General features: G+C 36.0%; 1 protein-coding gene across 6 annotated transcripts in view; it reads left to right on the plus strand.

The window, feature by feature from the left end:
* The window catches only part of rgs3a (regulator of G protein signaling 3a), a 196483-nt gene that overhangs the window by 43562 nt on the left and 140829 nt on the right, over positions 1 to 12092 (plus strand). The gene's annotated exons all lie outside the window — the stretch shown is intronic.

The raw sequence follows: 12092 nt of genomic DNA on the forward strand, positions 1-12092 counted from the left end.
TCACAACCCCCAAATTTAATCACCTCTTCCATTTAATATTACAAAAAATATCCTACAAATTTGAAATCCCGTAATTGTTTCTTGATTTAACGTGAAATTCCTTTTCTGACCTCTGTGACCTCTGGCTCCAGTACCCCAAAATTGAATGCGAAGTCATTCAATCATTTTTTAAAAACTCTTTCAGTGCCACTGTCAAGGATTTGGTCCTTTTCGTCTTTCTGCATTATCACTAGTTGACAGTATTGTTCATTCGCTCCCACCCTCCGACTTCAAATGGTTTGGACGTCTATTTCTGTCAAAGCAGCCATTGAGTTAAATTTACAATGCAGTTTGCCACAAAAAAAGCTTGCCCTAGAATTTCCCCACATAAGCATAAACTTAAAAAAAAATCTTAAGTGTTGCAACCCCGTGGATATAAAATGCTATGTGATGAGTTTGAGTTGAAAAATTGCTCTAGGTCTCATTAGTTGCAGGTAACTGACTGCATACTCTTTTGTGCATATTTCTTTTTTTAACCTGATGCAAATTGAGCCACATGACTGGAAAATGTCTCTGAAAATGTGCCTTTGTGTGGAAATTGTTATTCCAGTATTACTCACTTCAACTAGTACTACTGCTGACACATACACTACACAATATGCTGCACAGCCTCATTAGCAGCTTATGAATGTTTTAAAGGCTCCCCATAGCTTTTTTTTTTTTTTTTTTTGGCTGAGATTCCAGACAGAACAAGAGGAGTCTCACTGTCTGTCCCAAAGGCTGGAAAAAGAGGAAGGAAATGGCTACATAGCTTTCGCTCTGTCCAATTAGGAAAGAGTATATAAATAGCAAGGTCTTGCGTAGGACAGAATGGTGGAGTAGGACAGTTGATAGGGGCCAATACTGGCACAATTTGATTAGAGATGTTAACGTAACAGCATGAAATTGGAATATCGCCTCCAGGATGTCCCACCTAAACTCAAGCGAAACTGGAAATAATGATGAAATTTGGAAGTTAGCATAGGGACTAGTTCTAACTGAAAACTACATGGATGATCGTTATTCAAAGTAACAACCTATCAGTAACTACTGTTCATTCAAAACAGAATTTCCTCAAAGGCATTGTTGGTGTTACAAATTCTGTCACTACATTAGTAACAACTCTACCACAAGCGGTAACAGCATGGAAATGAGACAAATGTCCACCTAGTTGAAAAACAATGAACCTCATTAATATGGAGACATAACAATAACAATTGTATTGATAACACTGTATATAGTACGTTAGTACGATGACACACTACATTGTGCAACAATCTAACCTGAACAAGAGCACTTTCTAGTTACATGTATTACAAAATGCAACTGAAAAGCTCTGATCCAGCAAAGCTTTTTGAAGCAATCTTATCTGACAATCTGACCAGCTTCAAAGTCATTAGATTGGAAGTCTGGCTTTTAAATAGAAATGTGCGGCCAGAGATGACCTTCTCGTTTCCTGGCTGATCATTATGATAGTCACGTTTCTGGATCAGTGGCAATGTGTTACTGCCACTGACGTCAATCGCCGTCAGTGGCAGCAAATGATTTAAATTCATTTGTTTATAGCTGGCAGCCCTTCCAGTTTAAATGGACTGGATGTCTACTGGTTAAAAAAAAACAGCTGGGTGAAGCAAATTGGCATGGTTTTTACATGGGTTTTCCCTGCTAAAGGGACCCTGTACTGAGAATAGAGATCCACCGTCATTTTCACGGCTCAACAGTCTGTCTATTTAGAGATGTCATTTCTCTCTCTATCGCTCTAGAAATATTTGCCTCATGAGGGTTTACTTTGCCTGTCTGTCAGCGCCTCTCGTAAAGATTCTGTCATCGCTCCGAGATTAACGAGCACTACCGTGGGTTGACGAGACAAGTAGGGGGATAAAACAGGTTCATCTCTAACAGCACTTGTCAGAGACTACGTTGAATACCACCAAATGCTGCCTGCCTCTGGAGCTATGAGTTGAACTGCAGACACAATGAATAGACGACTTTGTGTACATGATAAGCGCCACAGCAGGGTCAAAGAAGAACTAATAACAACATAAATCTTTGCTTAACACTGAAACAAATACAAACTAACTTGGAGTTGGTGCCCACAAATGTTCATTCACTGCAACTCTCTCGGTTCAAACGGATTAGACCTCTAGTACCGTCAATGGTATCCAACTAGTTAAGAAAAAAACGTTTTTCAAAATGAACAAATACAATTTCAAAATACAAACATTGCACATCTTACAGTACAGATAAATTGTTATAAAACTTAACTTGCAGAATATGTTTGTAATATGAAGTGCAAGAGGTGATTAAATTTGGGGGTCATAAGGTCAAAGGTTATACATGTCAGAAAATAAATGTTGTGACAGTTCAAGAACAAATAAAGGGATGATCACCAAACTTGCAGGCGCAGTATGTCTGTACTATGAAGCAGAAGAGATGATTCGAGTTAAGGTTATGAGGTCAAAGGTCAAAAGTCTCAGAGATCAGAAAAGTTATTTTACCATATCTTGAACAGAGAAAGAGATAATTGAGTACATTTTTTTACCAATCTTGCAGGATATGCTTGTCAATAAAAGAGAAGATATGTTACAATTCGTCAATAGGGACTGAAAAAAAATAATTTGGTGTTTCATGAAGATTTTTTTCCCCCCATCGTTTCAGTTGTAAGTCATTTTGTTTGCAATGTCCGAGTTAAGATAAGATAATCCTTTATTTGTCCCTCGTAGGGGAAATTTAGGCATTGCATCAGCACCAGAGAGCATACAATCGACTGTACAACATATAAACAAACTATAAAAACTATACAAAAAGGTATATACAAATTACCTAAGTATAATAGTGCAATAGTATAAGAACAAGTGGAATCTAAAATAACTGCAGATTATGTCAAAAACATACAACAAAACATACAACAAGATTACGTGGTATCCTTATGTTTCACGTACACTTAATTGTGAGCATAACCTGTTGTCTTCATGTACAAGAAAGTGAAATCCTGAACATAGTTAATAATTGTAAGAGAAAGTTGTCCACTGATTTCAACAATTTTGATATGGCAATAATAAAAAGTGTTATTTCATCTATCTCTAAACCATTAACTTATATATGTAATTTATCATTTCAGACAGGTATTTTTCCTGATAAAATGAAAATAGCTAAAGTTATACCTTTGTTCAAGAGTGGGAGCAGACATCACTTCACAAATTACAGGCCTGTATCATTATTGTCACAATTCTCAAAGATACTTGAAAAAGTCTTGAATAAAAGGTTGGATGCATTCTTTGATAAAAACAATATTCTTGCTGAATGTCAATATGGTTTTCGTTCAAATAGATCAACGACGATGGCACTGATAGAAACAACAGAAGAAATCACAAAATCCATAGATGAGAAACAACATGCTATAGGAATATTTATTGACTTAAAAAAAGCATTTGATACCATTAATCATCAATTATTAATCAGCAAATTAGATAAATATGGTGTTAGGGGAATAGTATTAGATTGGGTTAGGAGCTATTTATCTAATAGGAGACAATTTGTTAAACTAGGGGATTTTTGTTCTTCTAACCTGGATATTGTGTGTGGGGTACCACAAGGGTCGGTGTCGGGGCCCAAATTGTTTATTTTGTATATTAATGACATTTGCAATGTGTCTACGTTATTGAAATTGGTTCTTTTTGCAGATGACACAAATATTTTTTGTTCAGGAGAGAATTTAAAGAAATTACAGAGAGATATTATGAATGAAATGGTTAAATTGAAATTTGGTTTGATTATAATAAATTATCATTAAACTTAGGAAAAACAAAATTCATGTTGTTTGGTAATAATAAAAGTAATTCACAGGTATTTATTTCTATTGAAGGTGTGGACATTGAGTTTCTGAAATCAAATTTCTTGGCGTCGTCATTGACGAAAAACTCAATTGGAAACCACATATTAAATATTTGCAAAATAAAATATCAAGGAGTATTTCAGTAATAAATAAAGCAAAATTGTTTTTAGATTTTGATTCTCTCTAAATTTTGTACTGTTCTTTAGTTCTTCCTTATTTAACTTACTGTGTGGAAGCTTGGGGAAATACTTACAAAACCTCACTGCAATCTCTAACTATTCTTCAAAAAAGAGCAATACGTGTTATTCATAAGAAAGGATATGTGGACCATACTCATTCACTTTTTTTTTTGATTCAAAGATTTTAAAATTTGCTGATTTGGTTGATTACCGAACAGTACAAATTATGTTCAAGGCAAAAAATAATAAATTGCTTGGTAATATTCAACAATTGTTTAATTTAGAAGACGCGCATTATAATCTAAGGAGGACATTTAATTTTAAAAGGATTAAGAACAGAACAACAATGAGAGGTTTCAGCATATCAGTTTGTGGAGTAAGGCTATGGAATACTCTGAATGTAGAGTTAAAAGAATGTCAAAATATATATCAATTCAAGAGAATGTTTAAACAGTCAATATTTAAGTGTTACATGTGTGAACCTGTGCAATGATGGTTTTGAAGTTTGTATTTATCTTTTTTGTGTTTATTTACTTATTGATTATTTTGTTATATTGATATGCATGTACATTTTTGAATTATATGGAGGTACGTCTTATGTATAAAATTCATTTGTATTTTGAATGTGTAGGGGTGGGGACCATATAAGCTATGCTTCTTCTCACTCCTTTTCAGACATTTTTGTTATTTCAAATAATAATTTTTGTGTGGATTATTTTGTCTTAACACCTGAAATAAACAATCAATCAATCAATAAAGTCTGATGGCAGTGGGCATAAGGGAGCGCCTATAGCGCTCAGTTCTGCTTTTAGGTGGTGTAAACAGTGTTGTCACAAATTACTTAATAAGTAATAAGTAATTTAATTACTTATTACTGATTACACCTCAAAAAAGTAAATCTAGTTGCTTTACTGATTACTTTCTTATCAAAATAACTAAGTTACCGTAATTTTCGGACTATAAACCGCTACTTTTTTTCCGTCAGTTTTGAATCCTGCATCTTATAATCCAGTGCGTCTTATTTGTTCATTTGTTTTGGTTAATAGATAACGTTTTATTTGATAGTGGCGTCATAAGACTGTCATCAGACCGTCATGGGCATTACTGAATGCTCATGACAGATGTCATGAAGTGTCATTTGGCAAATTATGTCACTAACTCCATTTATGTCCAGCTCAGATATTTTACATCCATTCAAAAGTGAGAATATTTGCCAGATGACACTGAATGAAATCTGTCATGAGCATTCATTATTGCTCGTGACAGTGTCATATCATAATGTCATCATGATTGTGTTATGACAGTCTTATGGCGCCACTGTCAAATGAAGTGTCACAAACTATCATAACGAGCAATTAATGAAACAACTGGAACAATAACTGAATAAATAATCAGCACAGAACATAAAATTTGATTGTTATTTACATCTGTAGCGCTGCAATGCATGCTTGGTTTATGTTGGGCGACACCAGTGTTGACAGAAGGTGGCAGCAGAGGTTGACTGTCTCCCCCAAGGGAGCAGTGATGGCCAAATGAAGCTTCTTGAAGCAATGAATTGCAGCCAATTGTTTCAAAGCTTCACGGTGGTTCATTCGGTCTTATGACAGTCTTATCATGCTACTGTCAAATAAAGTGTTACCAGTTAATATCTTTTGGTGTAAATAAGCCATAATACAGTGAAGACAGCTGCGGCTTATTGTCCAGTGTGGCTTATCTATGAACAAATGTAGTTTTCGTGTCAAATTTGGTGGGTGGCGGCTTAACGTCAGGTGCGCCTTATAGTGCGAAAATTACTTTTTACCAATTTTTCTCCCTTTGCTGCCTCAACATTAGAATGACAACAGAAAAATTCCATTGCATGTAATTGACTTTCCGATAATTGAATTAAAAGGGGAAGATCAGAATTTTTTAATTTAGGCTTATTCTTTGAGTTAGCGGGGGTTTATTTAGTCGATGGAGTTGAATTCTTTGTGCCTAATGTAGTCAAAATTCCTAACATTATTGAAGCCATTACTTGCGAATGATTCATCCTCTTGACACAAGTCCATACGTTAAAACTGTTTTTGTTGCAATTTTGTTACCTGGCCAATAAAACAGGAGAGGAACGGAAACAATTCACTCCTGAAGATGGTCCATTCTTCTTTTTTAAAGCGGGAGGTCATCCTATTTTTGCATGCGCTCAAAACGGAACGGCTCTAACCCAGATTTGCTTGTGAAAGAAAAATGTGTGTGTCAATGGGAGGAGAGGAGGGTGCTCTCTGGAAAATTAAGTTTGTGTAAATGTGTCAGTGACGCAGGAGCAGAAGAAGCAGATATAGGCGTTGTGCGGGTAAATGGAGTTGGAAATGGTGTGATAGGGCATCTACTGCATTTGAGATCAGCATCCGTAGCAGAGATTTTTGCCAGCTTCTTAGAGCAAGAAGTCATGGGAAACTTGGCTGACCGTGTATTGCCCAAAAAGTGGTTATCTAGGGAGGGCAACTCTCTCCAGCAACACCTGCTGTCTGACACTGCAGATGTAAGTGGAGCTTGTGTATATTAAAGAATCTTAGAATGTATTTGTATTGGTAGTTTTGCATGTTATGCAAAAGCTACCATATATAATATATATACTGTATAGTATATATTTTAATGGTGTTTCTTCGTTTTACCGTTTTATACCTTTCAAACACCAAAACGACCGGAATTCTCATTTTGAAAGATGTGGTGTCATATGAAAAGCCCCTTTGGGTAGTCAAAAGTCATATAGTATGTTTATGTTGGAGGCCATTACGTGTAAGTTCGTGGAATTTTGTTAAAATTGTGCTGTGTCATGAGAAATCCCATTTGTTCCCTTTATTGTGGGAATGCATTGCAAAGCAAAGCTCCCCAAACATAAACAAGTTTCCGAGGTACTTCCACATTTCTTCTCGCGACTTCCGTTTTACACTTTCTCCATCCAAAACAACAGTGGAGCTTAGAGATGTCCCGATCCGATATTTGGATCGGATCGAACGCCGATATGGGCAAAAAAATGCTCATCGGCATCGGATCGGCCGACATGGAAAAATTCCGATCCAGACTTCCGATCCATTTTTTTACCTTGGTAGTATTTCCTTGTAACAACAAAATCCCTGTCAGCCCTCCTGCATTCGGCAACTGTAATATTATTATTTCATTTTTAGGGCTGTCAAAATTATCGCGTTAACGGGCGTTAATTAATTTTTCAAATTAATCACGTTAAAATATTTGACGCACTTAACGCACATGCCCTGCTCAAACAGATTAAAATGACAGAGCAGTGTAATGTGCACTTGTTACTTGTGTTTTTGAACGAGCATTGTGTAATTATTGACATCAACAATGGCGAGCTACTAGTTTATTTTTGATTGAAAATTTTACAAATTTTATTAAAACGAAAACACTAAGAGGGATTATAATATAAAATTTCTAACTTGTACTAACATTTATCTTTTAAGAACTACAAGTCTTTCTATCCATGGATCGCTTTAACTGAATGTTAATAATGTTAATGCCGTCTTGTTGATTTATTGTTGTAATAAACAAATACAGTACTTATGTACCGTATGTTGAATGTATATAGCCGTCTCGTGTCTTATCTTTCCGTTCCAACAATAATTTACAGAAAAATATGGCATATTTTATAGAGTGTTTGAATTGCGATGAATTACGATTAATTAATTTTTAAGCTGTAATTAACTCGATTAAAAATGTTAATCGTTTGACAGCCCTAGTAATTTTACCACATTTTGGTCAGTCAAGTGGCTGCCGTATCAGTCTACACCTCACGTTAAAACAGGCAGAACAGGTTGTTATAATTTTGTCCTCGAATGATCAACGAAGTCATAAGAACAAAATTGCAATCTTTTAAGTGGATCGTTAGGTTTAAAGCATATCCTTAACTTATTGTTGCAGCTGGTTTCAATTTAAGGCGTATAGCGAGGTAGATCCACATTCGCACATTGTAGCTACTAGCTGGTCGCTGATCAAAACATTCCACTTCCAACCACATATATAGGCTCTTACAGGACTTCACGCACAGCACAGAAAGTCTCGGAGTCTCATCTACGTCATGCTGAATCAATTTTTGGAGATTACGTGAATTCCTCTGGTTTGATTTTGCAGTTTTAACTTTGTCATCACACTGCTTACTTCAGCTGCACTTCATGTTGTTCTGTCTTAACCGGACGTTTGGAGCTGAAATTGTCAAAGATGGCGCCGCCCTTGTTTCGCTCAGGAAACTTGTCTATATACTGCAATATTTGTATTTTTTTTCCCGTCACATTTTTGGGAGCAGCGCAAGCACAGCTCACACGCTTTGACAGATTCAAAGTGTCCGAGCTTTTAAAATGTTACGAAAATACACATGACTAAAAAAGCTCTACTCATTTCCAAAGGCAAAAACATAAGACTTCAAAGGTTCAAAATGATACTTGTCTTACAGTTTTTGTCTTATTCACATACTTCACACATCATAAAACTCACAAAATCAAGCCGCACAAATTGTCAGCTAGTTTTTCACAAAAATGCAATGTTGGGCCAAATTGTGAAAAAAACCTCTCAATGCATTTCCAATGCATTTATTCATTTCCATTGACATGGAGAACGTCCACAAAAATGTAATTATTTTTGACAAAAAACTGAAATCAACAGAAGGTGATCCGGAAATGCCCCTAAATCAAAAGGAAGTGACCTGTAAATGCCCCATAACTGACAGGAAGTTGGAGTTTACGTACCAGTAGAGCAAACATATCTCTAGAAATTGAATTTTCTCGTTACTGTATTTCTGTAAGTGACCCCGTGGAGTTACTAATGTCCTAGACAGTAACTCCTTTTAATCATACCGACATGTATATTCATGGGATACAGTTTAGCACAACACACCAGTTCTGCATTATCTTATTCACACATGAGTAGTAAAAAGTATGTCTCCCAGATCATCATGAAGCTATGTAACATCCCTGTAGTCCAGGGATGGGCAAACCGGTCTTTGAGGGCTGCAGTGTGTCCTGGTCTTTGTTCAAAACCATCCAGCAAAGACAGTTTAAACCAATGAGGTTTCAGCAGAAACAAGAAGCACCTCATTGCAATCAACTGATTGCACTTGTAAAACACCAGATTGATGAAAAGGTGTCCTCATCACGGGTATGAACAAAAACCCGCACCCACTGTGCCCCTTTGTGGAATAGTTGGCTGTTGTGTGTCTGATATTTAAAAGTGCTATGAAAGAGCACTTCAAAATATCAAAATGACAGGACTTAAGTTTCAATGTAGAAAGCTATCTTTTACCATTTTATAGTTATTCCATTGAAAGGAATTTATCAATGAACGCCCACTTTTTTTTTTTTTTAGGTCATTCTGTGATGTCACAACCACAGTTGACGATTATGCCTAGCTTCAAATGCTGCGCTAGATCATAGGCCTACTTAATAAATGACAGAACTGGACTGTACAGTTACTATAGTGATAAACTCAGTTGAAGACTTTTATTTGGTTTTCAAAAGCCACATGATTTGACGTGTATCAACATCAATGCCATCGAAAGACGTAATCGTAACTTTAAACAATATAGAAAAAATGTGGGCCCATATATAAAGGGTGCATTCATTCTTATGCAATAAGAATATCAACAATGCAATCATGTGAGCTGAATGAATGATTATTAAAATAAATAGCGTAAAAAAGAATGCCGTTGATTAGAGGCCAAACTGAAAATAGCACAATACCGGCGGGGCCAATCATGTGCTAATCATCATCTATGACGTCTATAGGAAGAGCTTAGGGCCAAACATTCCGATGCTCAAGCTCCTCTTTTTGGACAACCGCAGAACAGCCGTGAAGTGGAAAGGCGAACAAACAAACTTGAAATAGATGCAAGAGTGTGGGAAAGACACTGTGGCAAATTACTGTGCCATGGAAATTGTTTGGTAAAAATGCTATGTTTTGCTCGATTTGCTGCACAATGTTTTTAAATGTTCAAGGATTTTACCCCAGATTTTTTTTAACCCATTCAGACCCGCATTTTTTCTGCCTCAGCAAAAAAAAAAAAAAAAATCTGTGCTGATTTTTACTCTACTGATTTTTACTCTAATTAAAACCAAAACAAAAATTAGAAAAAAAAAAATGAAAAGAAAAAAAAAAAGTTGAAAAACACAAGACAACAGTCTGCAAAAAAGCAATACTGTAAGCACAATTCACTAATGGGAGCCAATGAGTTCATAAATGTATACCCTATGAAAGGTTATGGACTTTCTGTTGAGGTGGTTGCAGCTCAACGTTGCATTCGTAGGAAGAATTGACGGAGAATAAGTTGTCTTTTAGCCAAAACTTGGCGTGTTTACTTTCCACCAACATGCGGATACATCCTCTCTCATTGCTGTCTTCACAGGCAATCCCACAAATCAAAGTCATCAAAGTCAAACAAGAAGAAGTAATAAAAGTAGCACTCTTGACAATTAAGTCCCATCCTGCCATCTTGTGGCGAAAAGTTAATATGTCAATAATAAGAAGCAATAGGAGCATTATTTCCACATCAACTGAGGACACATTTATGAATACAAAACATTTCCTCCACCATTTCTCTCAACACTTTCTTTTTTAAGAACCTTTTCAGTAACGTTCGAACAGTCTTGTAAGCAAGCCCAATTCGGCCAACCAAAAAATCGAGCTGAAAGCATTCTTGACTTGATGTGTACCAGCTGCTAGCTACGGCTCAGCATGTTTACAACAGAGACTGAAATTGGTATCGATCCACTCCCCTGGCCGTTGTAAAGAAGGCAAACGAGGGCATTTAAAGAGCGTTCCTTGAGGGCAAGTAGCTGACATAAGATCAAAGACCCTCCAGTTGGCACATTTATGACCCGTGCATGTATATGACAGTGAAAACATGCTAATCAAGACTGGCGCATGGTAAGTGAGCATCAGTGACATGCTGACGACTAATACGCCAGATGGCTTGGGACAAGGCCCTCAACAAGGGAGCACTTTTATCAATCTGATTATACTGCTTTTATTTTTAGCCCAGTTACCAGCGGCCATTCATTGGATTTTACCACATTATTTTCCCATGCAGAGCTCTTGGTCAAGTGCTGTGATTACAAACCAGAACTAGATGCTACATTTGAGTTCATGTACAGTATGACATCAATCTGCTGCTATATCTAACGGTAGAAAAACATGAATCTATCCACTGTAGGAAAGGGCAAAAGAGCTTGTTTTTAATGGTAATAATAACTCTTTCAGTGCTAATGATGGTGATAGACGTCCAATTAAGTGGCATCCAATCATCCTTCTGTTGTGAATTTCATTGGGTTTATCACGATTAGACGTCCAATCCATACGAAGTGGTAGGTTGGCAGCATTCATTCGCTGTCAGCCCTCCCACTTCAAATGGATTACATGTCTATTGGCATCAATGGCAGCAAATGAGGACGTTTACAGAGAGACAGTGACAAGAAACTACGTTTTTACGGTTTCGTTTTGTGGTTTTTTTTTCTTTTCTTTAAGATTTCTGTGGTTTTTAACTTTTACGTTTTTCGATTTTTCACATTTTTTATATGTTAATTTTTTGGTGGTGATTTTAAGTGAAGTTCTTCTTTCAATTTTTTCCGACATCCTCTTTTTGAGCCTCTAAATAAGATTCCCCCCCCAATTTCATTACTCTTTAAATTTTTTTTTCCTTTTTTTTTTTTTTTTTTTTAAATGAAAATTATTAATTTTTTTCATTATTTAATTCCAATTTTTCATCAACAAAAAGCGGGCGAAAAAATTAGCTTAATTTTTTTTCATTTTTGGATTTGATTAATGAACAAAGATAAAACAGTATATATTTTCCCTTCTTTTCTTTTTTTTTTTTTTAAACTTAAATTTGTAAAAAAAAAAAAACAAATAAAAAAGAAGGGGAACTGTAATTTCTGTACAACGAAAATTTTACATAAATTTGATTTTAGGGAAAAACAAGTCAATTCACGTTATTTACTTTCATGTGTCACGCCAAATGATTGATCTGACCAGTGGTAGAACTTAGGAAGCCCAGGCCCAGGCTCCTAAGGGGCCCGGTT

Source organism: Corythoichthys intestinalis, chromosome 17, assembly GCF_030265065.1.
Source record: "Corythoichthys intestinalis isolate RoL2023-P3 chromosome 17, ASM3026506v1, whole genome shotgun sequence".
In the NCBI taxonomy this organism is placed as follows: Eukaryota; Metazoa; Chordata; class Actinopteri; order Syngnathiformes; family Syngnathidae; genus Corythoichthys; species Corythoichthys intestinalis.